Source organism: Agelaius tricolor, unplaced genomic scaffold, assembly GCF_023055355.1.
Source record: "Agelaius tricolor isolate 1412-34295 unplaced genomic scaffold, bAgeTri1.0.p SCAF_7, whole genome shotgun sequence".
Lineage (NCBI taxonomy): Eukaryota > Metazoa > Chordata > Aves > Passeriformes > Icteridae > Agelaius > Agelaius tricolor.
The window spans coordinates 19989885-20011785 of NW_027269267.1; the positions used below are offsets into that span (position 1 = coordinate 19989885).

The 21901-nt window shown below is 39.7% G+C and overlaps 1 protein-coding gene across 5 annotated transcripts in view; it reads left to right on the forward strand.

Moving 5' to 3' along the window:
* ARHGAP6 (Rho GTPase activating protein 6) overlaps window positions 1-21901 on the forward strand; it is a 319683-nt gene that overhangs the window by 197394 nt on the left and 100388 nt on the right. The window contains exon 2 of one of the 5 annotated variants that reach the window (XM_071430548.1): window positions 1280-1382. The exons of 3 other annotated variants lie outside the window; for them this stretch is intronic. The gene's annotated coding sequence lies outside the window, so the exon portion shown is untranslated. Of the gene's footprint in view, window positions 1-1279; window positions 1383-12704; window positions 12724-21901 lie in introns of those variants that run through there. One more of the 5 variants, XM_071430549.1, reaches the window with a different exon arrangement.

Consider the following 21901-nt stretch of genomic DNA (forward strand, 5'->3'; position numbering starts at 1 on the left):
CAGAGTAGCCCTGCTCCTGCTGAAGTTGTGCCTTAGCTTCCAGAAATGCAATGTAATTGAATGCCAATAGACATTGTTAACTTGGCAGCAGCTCAAGCACTGTATTGCAGTGAGGCTTGATTTCTTTTATGCCAAGGTAATGTTAGAGCAGCACTTGATTTATCCTGGGTTTACAGGACTGTGACAGACTATAATCTAGTTCTGGGCATTGGAATACTTCCCTGAAAAATAGGAGGAGTGTAGTTTACTTTTTGTAGTGGTACTGTTGGTTTTTTATGGCTAATAGAATATTGTTCATATATTATATATAATTCTTGGCATAGTGCTGTGAGAGCTGGATAGTTAGTATAATATAGAGTTAAGAATACTAGAAAAGCAAAAAGCCTGAGTCCAGTTTATGAAGAATGTAGAGCAGTATGGCAAATGTGTGAATGGGAAAATTCCCTGCTTTGTAGATTCAAGTAGCATGTATATATGTCCAAAGATGGCTTTGTTGTTTTTTTAGATAAGAAAATAATTCCTCTCATTCTCAAACTTACCTTTGGAGACAGTAGGACTTTTTCTTACTATTTTTCTCTTTTTCTTCAAGCCTAGTCATCCCCTATATTCAGCTGTAGTCCTGAATCCAAACAGTACACTCTGGATTTTTTTACTTGGATTTTGTGCCGGTGAATAAAAATTCACAGTACTCCCCTTGAGAAGCAAACAGGAGACTAAATATCTTGACCTGCAGTGTAATTTGGTTATTTAAGATTCTGATTTTCATCTGCTTGGTTGAGCTGTAAGGATATTCATTTTAATGCACAGGCTAGGTGCTAAGTCATGTGAATATGAATGCTGTACATGTGAAAATCTTTACACTGGTGCTTATTCTGAAAATCTTTACACTGGTGCTTATTCATTTCAAGACACAGGAAGTTCCATGCTACTCAGCTGCTTGTTCTTCAGCAGCACTTCTCAGTGGAAGTTCAGTGCTAGAAACAATAAATTTATATTCATCAGCTTCATTGTGCAAAACTGTACAGATAGAGCAGTTAAAAGAATATGGTAGTACTGAGAAATTTACTTCTCATTTGCTTAGCTGAGGCTGGGATTCTGACTTCATGTTCTGAGTGCCTTTCAATCTGGTGTATATATGATTAATGTTGGTGAGTCACTTCTGATGGGAATTTTCGCTTTTTCTCACATTGCAAGATAGGGAGACTTTCTGCTCCTCCTACCACCAGTTCAGAAGCACTGTAGAAGACAGAAACGAGGAGATAATTTTTCTTGTTTTCAGAATTGCACTCTGTTAAAGGAACTGAGGAGATTGCCAGTCCCTTTGGCATTTGCTGCACAGGTGTCTGCAAACCAGCTAGGACAGCTGGGATTGGCATAAAGGTGTAAGTAGATTGTTATGCACTTGAGAAATGTTCTTACTGCTATTTAAATTCAGAATATAGGTGGGGAGACTAGTCTAGAAAAAATGGGAAGGAGTATTTGGGAAGGAAATTATTCTGTAGGTGCAGGAAGGCAGATCATGACTTGAATCCTTTTGGGGTTCACAGTAGGAATTGTTGGAGCTCTGGATATCTGCTTATTCCTGTCAGAAGTAAATAAATGAATTCTCCTGGGGGGAATATAATGCTTCATTAACAAAGCTTAGCTCAAAAGCTCTATGTAGCTGACTGTAAAATAATGTAGGCATGTCTACAGAACTTTCCCTGTGATTTTAGAAGATGCTTTTCCTCTGTTTCTGTGTGTGTCCTGTGCATAAAGAATGCAAATACATAGGTTGATTGTGAGATTCAGTTACCACAAAATTCATCAAATAGGACAGAATAGTTTCCATATTGATGAATTTTAAAGGGCTCCACCTGTATCTGGAGACCAGATATTTGGAAATGCCTAGGTACATAAATGTACTGGGAGTGCTCAGTGTTATTTTGCAGGGTTTAAAGCAATTTAATAGCTGCTGATTGCAGCAGGGCTTAGGCAACTGTCTTGCTTCTGGTTTAGGCAGCCCTGCAGGACCTCTGTGTGTAATTTTAGTCCTCTAAGTAATGTCAGAATATGGTCTGATGCTTCAATGAGTATCCTTCAGCTAAAATTTAAAGTCTACCTGACGTCACATCTGACACTGAGGACAGACCTCTTGAGCTCGTGTCTTGTGGATTTTGTGTCCAAATCGTGTTTCATGGAGCTGTAGCTCTACCCTAGGACAGGACAAGATCACTTGAGGCAAACCACTGGTACTACAGACAACTGCATCAGACAATTCTTGTTGTTATAGTTGTGATGTTCACTACAAATAACATTACCAACTATTTGGTGACCTCTAGGAATTTGTTCTTCTATCTTCTGTCTGTCTTTTGGACTTTGGTATTTCAAAACTGACTCAGCAGAAAGCATATGGCTACAATGAATATCAATGCCAATTATCATGACATCAGTAATAGTGCTGTTAGTTTGGATTCACATTATTGTTGGATATATAAGTTTAATTCATTCTGCTATGGATTCTGTGTTCTGCAGTAACATTCAATTTGTATTGCTAACAGGTTGGAAAAGAAATTACCCATGGGGAAAAGAAATTTTGTCTAATATATGCACTAACAACACTTTAGAAAGCAACTTCCATAAAAAAAATAACAAGAGTAATTAATTGTACCAGAGATTGATACTTTCCCTTCTTTCCCCTCTGTTCCTCACAGCTTTTGGAGCTCTGTTTGCTTTCCAGAGGTATAATGACGTGCTCTGAGTGACTAAAAAGGCTTATTTCTGCCCTAGGCTTAAAACATAAAGGACAAATGCTTTGGTAGTGTAATGCTGATCTGAACACTAGGGGAGAAAACTGAGCTTTATGAAGATGGAAAATGAAAAGATTTTATAAATGTCTTCATTACTTCTAACATTTGTTTTCAGTATTTTCTGCAGGTTTTTTTTTTTTTTTTTCTTGAAGAAACCTATAGCTTCCACACAAGTTCCTTTGCCCTGTTGGTTTTTGTGACTCGTTATTCATTAAAAATCTTTTACTACCAACAGAAGATGCTCAGGTCAAGCTCTTGGCTGCTATAAAATGCACACTAAATACTCAGTGTGAATTCTGGTGGGCATTTGCACTGTAAGACTGCAGTCTCCAAATTCAGACAGTGTGGACAGCATGACTCTTTGAAAAGACTTTTAAGAGTAAGACCAGAGAAAATGTTAGGAGTGGGCAAAGAAAAGCAGAACTGTGCATGTTTGGGTGAGGAGGAGAGTGTTTCTCCTGTATTCTGACCTTATTTTTTCCCTTCTCTGTATGGTTGATTCCCCCTTTCCCATGCATCAAGGGACCCTCTGTTGTACTCTGGGACAGTTTGTGGTTCAGGAGGAGGCAGATTCCAACAGCCTTACCTGGAATCAGCCAGCATAGGGGTACCAGGTCTGTACCATGGGCTGCCATCCTGGAATTTACAGTCTTGCCACAGGCCTGATGAAGGTGGTCCAGCTGACTGTTCCCTGGTGGCATTGTAAGCTCAGGTTCCCCACAGTACATGGAAAAATGCACCTCTGTGATCACACACTGTGACTGAAACACCTGCTAACGACTGTGACAGGAGCTTTCTAAACACCCTGTGTAGAGCATGTTCCTATTCTTCTGAAAAGGGCTCAGAAAAATGACTGGGTACATTGCCATCTCTGAATTCCTCTTTCTCCAGGCACTTTGAACCTGTGTACAGAGACCCTTTCTTTGTATGTTTACCTTTTCAAATCTGCATATCATCTGAATTGACAAAGGAAATACATCTTTCTGCCTTCTTTTTTCATCACCCTACAATATCCTAGATATTATACAAGGAACACTGAGAAAGAAATTGTAAAAGGAAGATGGAATAGCAGATCTGGTTTTATAGTCCCTCTCAAAGCTTAGAGCCAGTCTGTTTTCATCCTGGCTGTTATTTCCTGGATTATGGATTATCATAATGAAAAATTACACACTAAGTGGTCAGTGTGCAACAGTTAAAAATAACTAAGTGATGCCATCTGCTGTCTTAAAATCTTATTTAGCATTACATCTGACTGAATTGTTATCCTGAGAAGTGGGAACTGCCTACGCTGAGTATAATGTCAGACATGTTACCTTGATGTGTGTCAAAGTTAGGCAATATAAATATTGATTGTGATTAAATATAGTAGACTATAGAATGTCAGAAGAAAATGTGATACTAGTGTCAATCCAAAACAATTCCTTGGTGAACTTACTTTGCAAATAATTTGAGGGTTTTTTTTCCAGACTGTTTTGGGTTTTTTTTTATTTCTGGGAGGAAGAAGTAGAATCTTGTGGAATAGAGGGGAGATTGGTGACACACAAACCCATTAAAGTGTATGTTTATTAAAATGTATGTGTTGTGTGGTGAAATTCTTCACATTACTTCTATATTTAGTACAAGTTATCTACAGTTATCTACAGCTTTATGTATAGCACACAGAGCTTTTTTTTAGGAAAGAGTTAACCTGACCATGGTCTTCAAAGAAGTTGAAAACCACATTTCTGTAAGACATGTTGCTCAAAGAGAAGTCACTCGTTGTCTCAGATCACAACATTTAAGAGTTGAATATACATTAAACTAAGCTAAATTTGAAGTGGACTATGGACTACCATGCTCAGCACTGAAATCATTCAGAGAATATTCAGAGAATATAATCTCTGAATATTGAGTATATCATGATATTCAGAGTATCTCTGATATTCAGAGAATATCAAATAGCTACTTATTTCCTGTATGTGTTTGGTTGCTTGGGGGTTTGACAGCAAGAGTAAAGGATGTGTTTTGTTCACATGCAGTTATGCCAGAGTGCAGTTCACAGGTTGCCATTTAATGGAGCACTGGCACGTGCTAGAGGGATCTGAAATGCAGTCAGCAGTGCTTAGCAGCTATAAAGGGCTGCAGAACCAGAGATCAGATTTAACTCTTTCTGCTTTTCTTCTTTGTTGCTTTTTGTAATGGTCTGACATAATCTCAGTTTGCTGTAGTTTTTTTTCACCACAGTGAAAATCATCTGAGTTCTGTGAGGGTAACTATCACTATTGCACTGTTGTGACTTTATATTCTGGATGGATATGCCTTGTTTAGTGAGGTGTGAGTAAAGATATGTTTGGACATAAACTTATGTATAACCACAGTATGAAAATGAAATGTGTAATTTCTTGTGGATGTTGGGGCTTTTTTAGTTTATTATCAATACTACAGTGATGTGTATTTCTGTTTGTATTTTTAAATGGTACACAATCAATGTTTAGAGTTTTGTGTAGTTTATTTTTAATAGCAAAACTTATTCAATATATAAATATTCATTTCCAGATGTAGTACCCTAGAACTGCTCTCCTATTGGAGCATTATAAATAATTTGGTTTCTCTCCTTGCTGTGGGAGCATATCCGTAAAATTCACAAATGACCAAACCAACAGCAAATTAATTCTACTGTTAATCCCTCAAAGTGTTTTTCTTTCCAGCTGCCTTTTTATTAATAAGACCTGCAAATCATGCTTTGACAGAGAGAAAGCTGTGTGTGTATTTATATCTTTCTTGTAACATGCCATAACTCTTTTAAACTTCTGTAAAATTCCTTTGCAGCCAAACTGTCTAATCTGGAGCATTAAGAAATCATGAGATGGTTTGAAAAATATAGAGATATATTTTAAAAAATCTGTATTCAACGAGCTTTTAGATTTTTGTTTTCTTAACATTCCAAACTGTCTGCACAACTCTGAGGGCTCAAACCTTGCTTTGAGAGGCAGGATAAAATGGGAAATTCAGATTTTCATGTAATTGTGGTTTAAAAACACAGAAACTTCACTGCACTTCATAGAGTTTACTGTGAATTCCCAAGTGCCCATCAACCAAAAGCTGTGACAGCATAGAATTATGATGCATTTACTTACATGCAAATCTGCTGCTGTTAATGTAATCCTAAGTGGGCATGAACTGTAAACTGTGTGTTAGGCTTTATTTGGGATAGTTTCCAAATGAGTGGGAAGGGAAATAGTACTTAGTTTAGATAATATAATCTATGAGTTCCTATTATATTTCCAGGGCAAATGCTGCACTCATAATTAGAGCATCAGTAACAATGTAAGGAAATGTTATGGTCTTGGCTGTAGAAAAAGCTACCTGAAGGAAAGAGGAGAATTTAAAGGTCTTGTGAAAAAAAGCAGGAGGAGATTTTATTCCTCATGAAAACTCAAGGAGCTTCTGAGATGATATTTCAAAGAAGTTGCAAAAATGTACTCATTTTCTAATTAGCTCATCTTTCTCAGGGAATGATGACTGGCTGTTAGCAAAGGCTTTTTCTGGAAATGTCTAGGCTTTTGGGTAACACATCTTCCACCACACCAGTCTGGCTGTATGGAAAACTGAAATGGTCTCAGTCTACAGGATAATGCAGTATCAGGGTGCCCAGAGTACTTCTGATTCTGTAAGCTGATGTGGGCAGTAGAGTATGGATTAAAGGCGTGGATGATGGGAAGGCATGACCAAGATGTCAAGGGACCAAGGGAAGATGGAAAAAACAGAATTAAAGGAAACCCAGGCTGTCAAAATTTTCTTTTCTTCAGTCTACTCCCCAAGATTTTGTGCTGTGTGAATTTTTCACTATAGCAAAGTGCTTCATAAATTTAAAATGTAAACGCAGAGGTTTCTTTCTCTTATTCCCTGGTGTAATTTTTACTTTTATAACTCATGTTCTTTTCCAGCTGAGTGCTATTTCCAGGGAAGCCAATTCATGCATTTTAGAAGTGAGCAGTGCTTTGGGAACTCTCCAAACTGACTGAAAAAATACAAAACCCTTAGTGAAGTAACAACATGAAGACCTAGAAATGCAAGGAACCATGCACATGATCATTATTTACCTTCATTCCAGCCATTCCTACTTACAGGAACAGAAACACTTCAATGGCTTGTCTTTTTTTTGTTTGTTTGTTTTGATGCTGAATTACCAGAGATGTCTGATCCTGAGTGTAAACTCCACACTGTGAGAGGCCTCTCTCAGGCTTTGAAGTGCTCTCTGTCACGGGAGGGGGCTCGCTGTGAATGTACCTCAGGTCTGCCTGAAAAACATCACCATGTCTGACTTGCTGCAGTCTGACACACCTGTTGGGAAGATGGAGGAATACTCATCACAGGATTTTCATCTCTGGAACAGAAAAGGCCATTTGTTACAGATGATGAACTAGATGCCAAAATGCAATTTCTCTGGTAACTCAGAGCAAATGTGTAGCAATAGGGTTGGGGGTGCTTGTGTGACGTGCTTGGCTGAATAAATAACTGATCAGGATCATGATGCAGAAGGCTGGGTCAATTTTGTTTTTCTTGTTTCTCTATTAGTCTGATACCATATATACAATTCTTTTTCTGCAACTGAAGATTTGAATGATGAATAGCAGCTTATTAAGCAATAATAAGGTGCTTGTGGGATAGGTTGGAATTCTGGTGTAGGATTTTATTGATTTGGAAAGATTTGCTTTAGTTCCTTCAGCATTACCCTGCTTTGTCACCTCAGCTTATTTCAATAGCCTGCTCTGTGAAAATTGGATTGTATTGAGTCTCCCTATATGATGTTGGAATTCAAATAAATATGGTGGTGTGACACCTTAGATCAAAGTTAGGATTCAGTCTATACTTAAGAAGATTTGGGGTTAAAAATGCAAAATTACATTCACAATGACTTGTCAGTTCAGAAAATAATTACTTCCACTCACTAGGGCAAGCAAGTATGAACTTTTTCTGCTTGCTAGAGAAAAACTCAGGCAGCAGCAATTTTTAAATAAAGTTAGATAATCTGCTGAGGAACAAGAATTCTTTTTCTAGGTAAGTAATTTTCTATTGTTTCCTTTTCTTTTGCTTCTTGCTTGAATTATATCATGGAGTAAAACTCTAGCATCTTTGCATTAAAATATATATATATATAGTCACTCTTATTTCCTTACTCTCTTAAAATGGGTGTTGTAGAAAAGTTAAGATTTTGTGAGTGTGCTGGTTTTCTTTCCTTCCAAGCAATGTTGCAAAATGCATCATCAGTTCAGCAGTGTAAGCATGGTTGCTTCTGAGGGCCTGGAGGAATCACCTTTGGCTGCAGCATTTAATTTGTCTGATTTGTGTGTGCTGTGCTTTATGAGAACCATTAACAGTGGCTCTTTGGAGAGTGTAAATGCAAGAAACTGGGTACTTAAAAGCTTCAGAAAATGGCCCTTGAAGTGTGTGCATTGTGAGGTATTTCTTAATGTGGTTAGGCAGCTTCTGTCATTTGTTAAATTGCCAGGCCTTTAATTGTACTTTGTATCATCAGATCTGGACTCCATCCAAAATTAATGTTTCCCACTTCTAATATTTTGGGGTTTAGGAACTTGCATGCTTTCTGTGGGAAATTGAGGCTAGAGATTGACAATGACTTTGATAATGTTCCTTGGGAAACAAGTTAGAGCTGATGCATACTGTGGAGTTAAGGAAAGGGGGCAGGGAAAAAGTAGGCACAACACAAAACCTGTTAAATTTAGGCTCACTTTCTCTTCTTCTAGTTGCACTGATGTATTCAAACCCAATCTCTTGTCTTCTGTATAGTGAGCTGTGTTGACTATTTAGCTACTGGACAAATTTCCAAGATGCTGGAAGGCTGGGAAAGGAGCAGTTTAAGAGCATGCTGGCCATGGCAGGAGAAGTATTGAGCAGAGCCAGGTCATGGCAGCTCAGTCTTTAGAAGCTTGGTAACTTCATCAGTTTTCACCTGCAGAACTGTCTTCATATTGACAGTATCAAAACTTTGTGAGGAGAAGATAAAAAACAATTAAACTTTAGTCTCTCCACAGTACTTAGTTTCTAATGGCAAATTTATAGCAGCTAGTAAGAGCAGAGTGGAGTTAGTGTTTACAGACTTGGAGTTTGGTGCTAAACATAATAATTTATAATTCAGTGCTGTCAATTAAAATTGGTCAATCTATGATCTGATCTGATGGTTGCAGCATTGCTTTGCTATATTGGTACAGTGTGTGCATGCAGCCTTAGCACTCTGCTGAGAAATGAGAGGCTGTAACATCCCAGCTCATTGCGTGATAAACCTTCCTGCAGCAGCTCTTGCTGTCCCTGGGCTCTCTCGTTTCAGTCACTTCATGTTTGTGAAGGCTCACTTGCAGAGTGGAGTTTTACAAATTCCTGCTCACCCAGGATCTTGAGGGAAATGTAGAGTCCCCAAATGTGGGAACAGAACCTGTAGGAATCTATAAACTTGGCCACAGAGAGAAAATGACCACATCCACTGAAACATGAGATAATATCTCCCACACACTGAAAGGAAACAAAAAACAACATGCAGAATCTGACTGTGAGAAAGGATTATCTAGTAAGTTTAAAACAGCACTGTATGTGTTTCTATTTTAAGATTATTTAACATAAATTGATGTTTCCTAAATCCACATGTCCTCAGTGGGGGAATGTCATCCTGAGTGCACAGAACATGCACACTGACTTGGAAGAATAAACAACTCTTCTTTGCTATTTTTTTTGAAATGCAAAGGCAGGAAAGAGGGAATGTGATTTCCCTTGCTACCTTTAACTCCTTCCCCAGGCCAAGCATGTGTCATAAGCTAGCAAGCAAGCAAAAAATAATTTTATTAGAACAAATAGGGAAAGGATCAGCTAAAGTTCTGAAGACATCTCAGCTTCTGAAACCTCTTGCCACTTTGCATCACCAATACTCCTAATATTCAGGATTTTGCACTGTATGAAGGTCTGGAAACCTTCTGATGATTCTTCTCAGTTAAGCCTTGGGATGAAGTGGCCTTCTCTGGGAACTGAATGGGTGTGAATCTCCATGCTGAAATCCAGAAGGTTGAGGGTGGATGGAAAACATTCAAAACAACACTCTGGTTTTAGTAAGCACCGTGGTTCCTACGTTTTCAGTTTTCTATGTACCTGGCAAGGGCACAGAGGCTATTTTTGAACTGTCTAGACTATTCTTCTAAAAGAGATCTCTTCTTTCTTGTCTTCCGGTTATTGGTCATCAGGAAGAAGGGAGTTAGCATGTCTATTTGTGAATTTGCCCACACACTGAGCCCACATAAACATTTTACAAAGCATATTTATAGAACTGTTGTAAGAGCTTGTGTCCTCAAGAGCTGTGCATTTATAAAACTGACTTGCATGTAGTTTAATCAGTGCAGAAGCATCACTACTAACATAAATTTTTGCATGGCATTTTCTATTTAATATAAAATCCACTCCTTCCCTCTACACCCCCAGTTTAGCTTAAAAAAATTTATACATGGACACAAAGACAAAATGTGAATGTGCAGCCCAGTAATTTGAAGTTTACATTTCTGGTAATAGATTATTTGAATTATTGATTATTCCAAAGGTGAAATCTATTTCTCCACATTTGAAAAGTCTTGAGAGTCAGATGAAGTCCCCAGTGACTGGAAAAAAGGAAACATCTATTTTTAGAAAGGGGAGAAAAGAAGACCTAGGGAATTACAGACTGGTGAGCCTCTTTCTCATACTGGGAAGATGATGCACCAGATCCTCATGGAAGCCTCATTAAGACAAGGAGATGATCTGAGACAGCCAGCACAGCTTCATTAAGGGCAAATCATGCCTGACCAGCCTGATGGCCTTCTATGATGAAGTGACTGCAGTGGTCAACACGGGAAAACTGACCAATATCATCTACTTAGATTTCTGTATGGGCTTTGACATGGTCCCACACATCCTCATCTCCAGTTTGGAGACAGGGATTTGAAAGGTGGATTAATACTCAGTAAGAAATTGGCTGGATGGACACAGACAGAGAGTTGTGGTCAGTGGCTCTGTGTCCAGGTAGAGGCTGGAGGTGAGTGGTGTCCCTCAGGACTCTCATGGGACTGGCACCCTTTAATATTTTCATCAGTGGCATGGGCAGTGGGATCAGTGCACCCTCAGCAAGTTTGCAGGTGACACCACAGCAGGACAGGATGCCATGCAGGGGGCCCTGGACAAACTTGAGGAGTTGGGCCCATGAGCACCTCCTGAAGTTCAAGAAGCTCGAGTGCAAGGTGCTGCACCTGAGTCAGGGCAATCCCAGACATGAGCACAGACTGGGAGAAGAAGTCACTGAGAGCAGCCCCGCAGAGAAGGACTTGGGGGTTCCTGTGGATGAAGAGCTGGACATGAGCCAGCAGTGTTCACTCATGGCCCAGAAGGTCAGTGGTACTCTGCATCAAAACAAGGGTGGCCAGCGGGTCAAGGGAGACAATTCACCCCCTCTACTCTGCCCCTGTGACTCCCCACCTGGAGTGCTGCATGCAGGTCTGGGCTCCTCAGCATCAGAAAGACATGGATGAGTTATGAGTTATGAGTTTATGGCCAGAAGAGGCCATAAAGATGATCAGAGGGCTGGAGCACCTCTCCTAGGAACACAGGCTGAGAAAGCTGGGGTTGTTCAGCTTGAAGATGAGAAGATTCTGAGGAGACATTATGGCAGCCTTCCAGTACATGTTACTTCTTCTCTTTCTTTTGATAATGCTCTTCCCCACTGTTATTTTTTTTTTATCCCCCTTCTCTCCACAGAAAAGAATTTAGGAGGATTCTAGGTTTCTTCTGTGAGTGTATGTGTTCATAGTTTCATTGCCATGAAAGATTGGTTCTGAAATGCAATAGCTTTTCACAAATGTCACCTTGTTGTAATCTGAGACCATAATAGCTTTTCATTAAATGGGATTGCTTCATCAAAGCTGACTGGTGTTAGAAGTTGCTGTGGGTTGCTGCTTCCTGGGTACTTAGAAACCACTTGGAGTTTATTTTGTGCTAGCATGGAAAAATGAAACTAAAATGACAGTAATGGTCCAGTTTTGAACAGAGCAGGCAAGAAGTGGTTGATAATGTTAGCTGGGGACATGATAAGTGAAGCTCTTTTCTTCTCCCTGCCCCCATCTTTGCCTCACTCTTAGCTTGGCTGTGTGGCCAGTACAGCCTCACACTTCCTCTGCTCGCCTCAGCTGTGTCCAGCTGCTGGTGCTTTTCTTGTTCCTGCTCTGCTGGGGTGTTTACAGACACCAGGCTCTGCTCCCCTGCCTCTGCTGGTATCTCTGTCTGACAGAACTTGTGGTGCTTAGACAGGAAATGGAGCTCAAATGAGATGCTGGGCTAGTGTGACTCTGAACAAGCCTGCTTCATGGCTTCCAAGATTGGTGTGTTTTACATAGAAACTCGTGGTATGTTTTCATCCAGATGCAAAAAATGCTCTAAAATGTTACTCCTTGCAGCAGAGGCTGTTTATATTGCTTCTATTATTATTGTTAAGCATTTGGACAAGCCACTTGTATTAACCTGATCTATGACAGTAATTCAAATGGTAACTACAGCTTTAACAGCAATTGAAACGTGAAAGAGAAGGACATGCCAGGAGCAGCCAAGTGTCCAAGGAGAAAAGTCCAGGAAAATTCTGCCCCTTTAAACATCCACAGATGTATTTTGTATACGTGTAGCAGGTTAATAAAAGTATATATATGCATAGTTTAACAAAACTATGCTTTTTGTAAAAATCATGTGACATGTGAGTCAATCTTTAGGATGACAATTACAGGCAACTGAAATAGCAGATGTGCTGAAGTTTTAAAAATAGTATTATTTCTGGAGATAAGCTCCTGCTCATTTCTCACAAACAGCTATTTTTCTGGTGGTCTGCTGCTTATCTGTGTGGATGTAGGGGCAAGATCAATATAGATGCATCTGACTGGTAAGTTTCTGTTGCATTTTGTTTGCAATGTATTCCTTCTGAGATTCCTTGTAAAAAACCCAGAAACCTTATGTATCAAATGGTAGTTTCACAGTGAATTTAATACTGCTGGAATCATGATAAGCAAGGACATTTGTAAAATAATTTCCTCTCTGAACTCTACAAGATTTGCAGGACAGAATTCAGAATGTCTTACATTCTTTGAGTGCATGTGTGAATTCCACATCTTGACATTGCAAGTGACATCACAGCTTGATGTAAATTGTATGTCAATATAATCATGGTGTTGTTTCATCTTCCTTTCTCCTTTTCACATTTAACAAATGCTAATAGTGATTGAATATCTCAGGATTGCTTGTAGTCATTAATTTCTGAGTGCCTGCATGGCTCACCTGGTTATTTTCTGCATAGATCAAGTTCTGCACTCAGATAACCAGTGTTAATTTCTGAGTAGCATTTTGATAGCTTAGTTCTGTATAAAGCAGTGAGGAATTTTCCTTTTTTAAGCTGTGTTTTCATTTTAGTAAAGCAGAACAGCCCTTGCTTTGTGAGCCAGTGATGCACTTAACAGATTTGCACCATGGACTTGATGGGGAGGGAGGTGGCACTTTCGTGTAAGAGCATTTATGCCAGTGTGTGCTTGGGAGAGGACTATGGAGCTTCCAGAATATGGAGCAGAAAAAAAAGAAAGGGCAAGTAGTCCAAGCAAAATTTTTGGGCAGGCCAGACCTGACCTGTTGTGTAGCCTGAGTTTCTGTGCTCTTATGTGCAGTTAGAAACGTGGCCAAAACCATACACAGGTGTCATGGTGCATCCATAAGCTATAGTCAGCCTTCTGTCTTCTCACAGCAGCAAAATAAATTTGATTGGGAAAATTCTTTGTGCATTAAGACTGATATTTTAGGAACTAATATTGTAGGTATGTCCTAACAAGAGGTTGGAGCTGGATTCCTTCCTCTAAAAAGAAAGTATTGACTTATTTCACCATTGCTATTCTGTGGTTCAGCAGTAGATATTCAAGATCTTGCAGTCTCCTGGTGGTTTTCTACATCATAATGTTGACTTTATTATTGGAATGTGATTCTATTGCACTTCATTGATACCTCAATATGCTGCTGGTACTTGATATCTGAAAAATTTTTTTCTTTGCTATGAAAATGTTGCTAAGGCAAGTGGGGGCTTTGTGATTTGTTTTTGTTGGGGGGTGTGGTTTCCAAACTGCCTTCAGAGGAGATGAAGCAGAAGCTGTTTGAGCAATTGCAGTGCATCACCTTTGAGGAACAGTAGCTTCTCATATGAATGAAGAGAATGAAAATCCCAAAAATGAAAGGGGAAAAAAAAAATCCTACTTTCTCGAGAGATTGATTTTCTTTGCTTTTTGGTACTGTTGCAGGTGCTTATGTGGGGAAATATTTCCTAATCTAAGCTTTCTTATGTTTCCTTGCCCTATCCTGGAGCTGTTTACTCCTCTGTATTGCTGTAAAACTTTTTATTTAGAAACTTAAAAACAAGAATACACCCCCCGTCCCCCCAAAGAAACCAGAAAACCCAAACAAAACCCCTAAGGGCTTGTGCTATAGTGTGTGACTTACCATGCTTTTTTTGGAAGGAGGAACTTGCTGTATCCTGGTCCGGATTCAGAGGCAGCCAAGCTGCTAGGCTCAGACATTGGAGGGCTTTTTCCCCCTCCTTCTATCAGGCCATATGTACTCAAACCTCCTGTCTTGGGAAATGAGTGTAAGTTTCTTTTTCTCCTTACGCCCTGGGGGTTTTTGTTGGCGTTTTGTTTGTTTGGTTGTATTTTTGTTTGTTTTGTTTGTTTGTTTGTTTGTTTGATTGGGGTTTTTTATCCAAAGGGAGCTGTCTAATCAGGTCCAGGAGTGGGATGTGTGGGGTAAGAGGTCCATTTTGGTTTGTAGGTAAAGCAGAACTCAAAATATTATTAAACATTTGCTTGTTCTAAAGGACAGATTCGCTTCATTATTTACAGGCAGAAAGAGAAAACGTTTTAAAGTTAAAAATCTGAAGTTATAGAAAAAAGTATTTTAACATCTGTCTCTGTAGTGAAGTTAGACAGATACTGTTCCACATTTTATAATTTCAGCTTTTAAAGTGTCACCTTGTTTATATATGAGTAAAACTTGGCTTGAAGATGTGTTCCTTTACAATAGCTTTTAGTAAAATAATATTTGAGGCAGCAGAGCTACTTGTTGTGCATTATCATTCTAAACCAACAGAATTCCAATTAAATAGGTGGGGTACTGAAAGTGAAATCAACTTTACAACTACTGGAGCAGCAAAAATGGGTGATACAGCTCATAATGTAACATTTAACATAAAGCTGTAAATAATAGAGGAAGTATTTAAGAAAGTATTATAAATACTTGCCTTGTGCTCAATGGCTGGCTCTGTCAGCTGGCTGTCACATTTAAAATGCTGTATTTGAAGAGATTTGTGTAATCTGGACAATTTTGTATAGGGATAATAGAAAAAAAAAGCTGAAATATGATATGCCAGCTGAGAAGTGGTGATGAATTTCTATGGTCAGTAACTTTGCAATCCAGTCTTTTCGCATCTGGGAAAGTGTTGTGGCGTATGGCTTTGGAACTGCATGGATGTTTTTATGTTTAGGATGAAGATCCCTGGCTGATTTCAGACTGATCTTAGCTGGTGAATTAATGGGATGGAGTGCTTGCTTTGCTTTGTATTTAAGCACACCGTAATGAATTAGGCTCTACTCCATCACACCTTTTTTGGATGTAAATCTCGAAGTTGTGGTTTGGGAACTTTAGTGCAAATGACAGCAGCCCTTGTTTATTGCTCTGGTGTCCTCTATTGTAGCCTGGAACCTGACAGTCAAAATATCCCAAGGTGGCCTTGAGCTGCTGGCTGCCCTGATTCTTCATTCTGTGCAAGATGTACAGATGCTCAATGGTAATAGAGAGCAAATGGTATCCTGCACTTCCTTCAGGGTTGTTTCATTAGCATAGCAGCCTGAGCCCTTGTCATGAAAGTGCATGAGCCTGGATAAATCATGGGGTACCATAAAAATTAGGGATATGGTAAAAGAGGGGCAGCACCAGAAGCATGAAAGAATGGCTGAGCACAGAAAAACAAAGCTCCTTAGAGCACCTGCTCAAACACAAAATACAAGAGAGACTAAAAGCACATAGGTATGGGAACAGTCCAGCGATCTCTTAAGTGCAGAAGAAACACATTGGCTGCTCTGAGAATTTTTGGTAGGACGAGCAGCCACCAATGCCTATTCAGTGCCTGCTCTTGGTGGGCAGAGCTGGGAGTGAGTGAAAACATCCCTCAGTGCTCCCCCCTTAGCTGCAGGGAGTGATTTTTGTTCACCTGGGGAACAGACTGGTTGGTGGTTCTGAGCAGTGCTGGTGTGTCACTGCTCCCAGGAGTGAAATGACCTTGTTTATAACGTGTAGCTGGGCCAGTATGCAGCTGTTTCCACTGTAAACTCCCAGAAAGCTGGGTTCAGGGTATGCTTGTGCATATTGCTTTGCAATTAACTTTGTATGGACACACATGCCCTTCTCCCATAGCTGCCTCAGTGCTTCTTGCTGCTGTAGGCAGCACAAGGGCATTGTTCATTTTTGGTTCATTTTTGTCCTGTCAGAGAAACAAGTGTGTGGGTAGAAAGGAATGAAATTGATGCTTATGGTGCTGAAGAAATGAACGACAGGGTGAAGTGGCTGGGTAATTTAGGTCTTGCTAGAGGAACCAAAAATAATTTTTAATTTAGCCATTCTACAACACACTTCAGAAGAATCATTATAAAACTGGAAAAGACAAGTATATCCAAGATGGAAATTCTTTTGGAAGAGCAGAATTTGTATGTGTTTTGAAGATAATCTGTGCAATACTATGATGCTTTCTTTTCAGAATAGCAATTAAAAATAATCATCCCATTGTGTATAACAGATTTGCTTGCATTAAGTGTTCCTAAGACAAAAAATCATTTAGGCATGAACATTTTTTTAAGCATCACATTCTAGCTAGAAATAGGATGGAACTACTAAGGATTGAAGGAGGATAGAAGGTGGGTAAGCCCTCCCTTTATTGTGCAAGCATCCTGCCCTGGGTAGTGTCCTTGAACATGTAAGAACTTCCAGAACTTTCCTTATCATTAATATTGGCATGCTGCACAAAGGGGAGGAATATGTTTTCACTTCCTCATGAGATTTTCTTCAGTAGTGTGTGATTTTGTCCTGCTTCTGACAGAACTTTCTGTTCATGCTAATGGTTTCTTCTCTGCTCTCTGTAATTTTTGAGTGGTTTTTTTTTGTTTGGTTGTTTTTTTCTTAAATCTTTTTTTTTTTTTTAGTATGTTCAAATCTCTGTCCCATGGAGTAGAATTTCAACCAGTGAGAAAAGACTTGTCCTCCCTGGTGACAGAGCAGGGGTTCCCCAGGAATGATTGAGAAGATGTGGTTGTGGAGAGGGTTTTCTCTTCAGGTGTTGGGTAGGAAGCCTCTCTCTGCTGTTGGATTTCCTGACCTAGAGGTGTTGCAATGTGTGTTTTGTGACACTGTCCCCATTGCATGTGCCTCTCTCAGGATGGGAGGAATGAGAGAGGAAGGGACATCTGACAGATGTGTGGACATTTTGTTTAATGCTGGAGGATGGAGTGGTGAATTAAGCTGACTGGAGTAACATTCTGTATAATGCAGAGAAAGAAGGGGGAAAAGGAAGAGAAAAAAAAAGGAGGGTAGATGTATGGGGGGAAATTCAAGAATTTTAAGGATTTCTTAAGGATTTCTGTTCTACAGGAGCAATCCTTGGAATAAAAGGCCTACGAGGGATTTGTCAGCTCCTTGGAGAGCCTCTTTTTAAACAGTGCAAAAGTGCCAGGAACCTGTCCTGTGGATGGAGCAGAGCTGTGTTGTGTGTGAGTGTTTTGGAGAAGTTCTGTATCTTGGAGGAAGAGGAACCAGAGTGTGGTTTGACAGTTGCTACAGCAACTAAGGCTTTTTTAATGGAAGGCAGGGATAAGCGATGGTATAAAGTCTTGTGTAACTGACGTACCTTCCCCCGCTTCCTGCCAATTTTCCACTATATTAAAACAATAAGTAATTTATGACTTGAGCTGAGAAATGGCTCTATGTTTGCCCAGCTCAGACTCATTTGCAAGACTGCATGATCTTAACAGAGACAACAGAAAAGAAATTATTTACATAACAGAAAGCAGGGATTCAAGCATCTCTGAAAAGAAAGCTTTTCAAGGGACAAATGCATCCCTTGTTCTGCCTGATGAAATTTTGTTTGATGTGGATGTCAGTGGGACAAGTTTTTTTATCTCATAGCTTCCTTTCTTCTCATCCTCTCCCTTCCTCCTGACCGTGATTTTTTTTTTGCAAAGTTTTTAAAACTTTTTTGGTTACTATGGAGTTCTTTGTAATGTAGGAATGATGATGTATTATAGAGTAAATGAAAGATGATGCAGGCCTGTGGCAGGAGGGGAGTTCTGCTGGCTGTTTCTGCAGCAGTGTTACAGAAGCAGCCCCAGCACAGATGTGCTCCAGTAATTGCTGTCCACGAGAGACTTTAACCCTCACAATACTTTGGGACTCAGCTGCTTGCTATTATCCAGGAGGAATGATACTAGAGTGGAAACTACACATCACATCCCAGAGCATAGAAACACTCACTTTAGGATTCAAAAAAGTGCCTATTGTCCGTTCACTAGTTTAAATTTACATATTTTAATTCAGTGATGGTTTTGGTTTTATTACTGAAATTTAAGGGCATTTGACAGCTGCATTTCAGGGGAAGAGAGTTTGGATAATGCTCCAGTTCTTTGAAATGTCACTGGAAGTCTTAGGCTGCAAAGGGGCACTTTGCTTCCCCCTTGAGTTCTTTATGCAAGATCAGAGGTAATTCTTAGTTAAGGTTGCTGATTTTAATTGAAGAGTAGTTATTAAGCCAGTAATGCATTTGTAAATGAAACACAAATATGCACAGATATAGAACCTTAAATACATGTTTTTGCAGTACTTACTCAGTTTTTAAGCCTTGTTTTCATGAACCAAACATGTTTACCTAGCTCTTCAGAAGTAAGATTTATTTTACAGATGCCCTTGCTAATGTTTTGAGCATTAACAACTCATAACCAGAGCTCCCAGATTTGTAGGTTTGTTCCTGGTGTTTCATTTTGCAGTTTGAAAGAAAAAAGTTATCTTCAGTAGAATTCATGGCAGTATTACACAGTGCATTTTCAAAAAAACTATGACTGAACTAAGCCCCAGTTTTCAAGTGAATGACACTGAGGTATTTAACTGGAATAAGTTCACTGCTCTCGAGTTGCTGAGAAGCAGTGCATGAAGCATGCACATTTTTTTTCACGGATGAAAAAGTAATAAACCTTTGCTACCAATTTTATGCATTTTAAAACTCAGTAGAGGATAATTACTGCCTTCTTGCATTCATTTTGGCATTTCGTGCATTCACGTGAGATGAGAGAAATAACTGAAATATTTGAGCTAAAGGGAAGACTGGCAAAAAGGTCTCCTTTTAGATATTCATGTGTTAGTTTTAGATATTCATGTGCAAAGTTTGAATTCTGCAACATGAATGTGTTCCTCCCATAGCATCCTGTCTGCCATTTTTTTCCTCCTACAACCCTCTCCTCCTCCTTCCTTACCCAGACCTTGAGATGCCTTATCCTTTTTGCTTCTCTGACTCATTCACTGGTGACACAACCCCATCTCCAAATCTCTTTCCCTCTCACTCCTTCAGCCTCCCTCAGGGTCACCCTACCACAAGATTCTCCTTTATGTCTCACCATCTCTCCCTCAGAGGGACAAACCTGCTTTCATCTCTCTCATCTTAAGGTGCCTGTGCTATTCCAACTGCTGCCCATCTCCTTTCATGCTTTTCTACCAAATAGATTGATTCAGCTCCTCAAAGTATTTTTTCACTTCCATCTGGGCTTCTAGGCTGGCTCTCATCCCCTCCATGGCCCCTGACTGCCCTTGTCCAGCATTCCATGAGTGCCCAATAGCACTCCATGTTTTCAGAGGGACACCAGCAGAACTTGCACTTGATCAATGCATTCTTGCTGCCCTTTAGGTCACACAAAGTGGAAGTCTTTCAGCTCCACTGAATTGGTAGTGAATGTGGAGTGATTTTCTAGGGATCACATAAGGATACCTGTGATAGGAAAACTATATGTAACTGAAAATGTTAACATTTCAATTCTTCTATTGTGTTATAAAATGTAAGAAATCATTGAGAAAATGTGATGGTCAGGGTGCAATACACAGTAGGCAAACCTCCCATACTTTTTAAGTTAAGGGTTTCTCCTCTCAGCTGTATTTAATTGTGTTTCAGGTAAGTCTTCACTTAATACTGTGGATTATGCTCTGGCATGAGAGTACATGCAAGTATTTATTACATTTTTTTTTCCAAAACTGGGTATGCAATTTCTTTTTCATACAATTATTGGATCTCTGATTCATGGGTACTCATCTGGAGTGTGCCAATGCTGCTGACAGCTGTAGGCATGCAGCACTTACGTAAATTGTCTGAACAACTAAACTTTTACTGGGTGATATGAATATTTTAGTGTCTCATTTAGCCAACCACTTCAGACTTTCCTTTAGATAAACTGGAGTTTTTCACCTGAAGAAATTGTATAATCTGAAAGCAAAGGCAGGTTACTTGCAGTTTGTAAGATTAATCAGTCATCACTGGCATCAGGAAAAAGCTTAGGAAGGTTGAGGCAGAAATATATGAAGATATTCAGAAGAATCGTAGCCAGTTTAATTTAGTAACCTAAACTTTGAAATAACACTAAACTAGTGTTATTTCAAATCCTTTTGGGCATGGATTTTACACATGCATTTTTTTCCCTACAAAACTTGAAAGAGAAGTAGTCATCTCTTTTTACTTATTTTTTCCCCAGATTAAAAATGGCAGGAAGTTATTTGCAGTTGTCCTGAAAGTGAATTCTTGCTAAATGGTTAGAAATAGCTACTCTTACATATTTTCAAAGTAGCATTAAGCCAAAGATTTTTCTGCCTTCATACTGATGACATTACAGGCCAAAGGAGTTGAACTGAAGCCCAGTTTATGCAACTGATGATAATATTTTATTGTCAGAAAGCAGCACTCCTGTCTTTATCTCCAGCATTTTTTGAAGACAGAAAACTGTAATTTGGAAAATTGAACAGAGTAATTCTATGGTTTTCAGCAAATGGTTTTTATGAAAACAGGTGGTCAGCTGTTAATAATAAGAGACAGCATGCAAAGTGGTCCACAAACATTAAATTTAGCAAGCAAAATTCTGTGTCTTTAAAAGGAAAGCTGACTTGGCTTGGGTTCACCTTGTTACAAATAGAATATGTTTTTCCAATGCCCTTGTCTTTCTCTAAGGTGGATGCACAAGCTTACCTGAGGCACCACTGTATTTTATTGGGTAGCAAAAAAAATCTGATTTAGTTTCTATTGATTTTACTCGGTTAACAAGGTCATATTTAAAACTGTAGGAATGACTGAGTTTCCCTTCTGTAGTTTAATACTAATGCACCACTAAAGACACTAAAGATCTAAATTGAATGGGAGAAGGTTGTTATATTCAACACAAACCAGAAAAAACCCCAAAGCTGCAGCAGGGAGGTTGGGTCTTACAGGCTGCACAGCTGCATAGCAGTGAATTAAGAACATGATCTAGAGGAGATGTGTCCTGGCTGTCTCTGTGCAGCCTACCCTGCCCAAGTCAGCCCAACATCAGAGAGACTTGCTAAATCCTCTGCAGCAGGACAGGGAGGGAGCTGAGTCACTGGCTGGGGAGGTGATGCTCAAGGTGTCGGTGCTGCCAGGCTGGGAGGGCCCAGGGACACACAGAGGGACTGTTCTGCACACCTCAGGAGGAGCTTCTCCTCTCTGTGAGGGGCAGCCCCTGGTGAGTGCAGCCCCTTCCCTACAGTTCCCTTAGCTAAGGAGTGGGGCTTTGTGCAGTGGGCTCTTGTGGCTCACACAGAGGCTGTGGTGAGGAGGATGTGCCTCTGAGGATTCCTTGAGCATCCCTTGATCACTTCCTGTGAGGAAACACCCCCTTGGCAACATCAGTGTTATACTGTAACCATCCTGCTGTGTGGGGTTCCTGGCAGAGGTGTCCAGGTGGTGCCTGGAGCAAGGGAATTCAGTGTGGAATACTGGA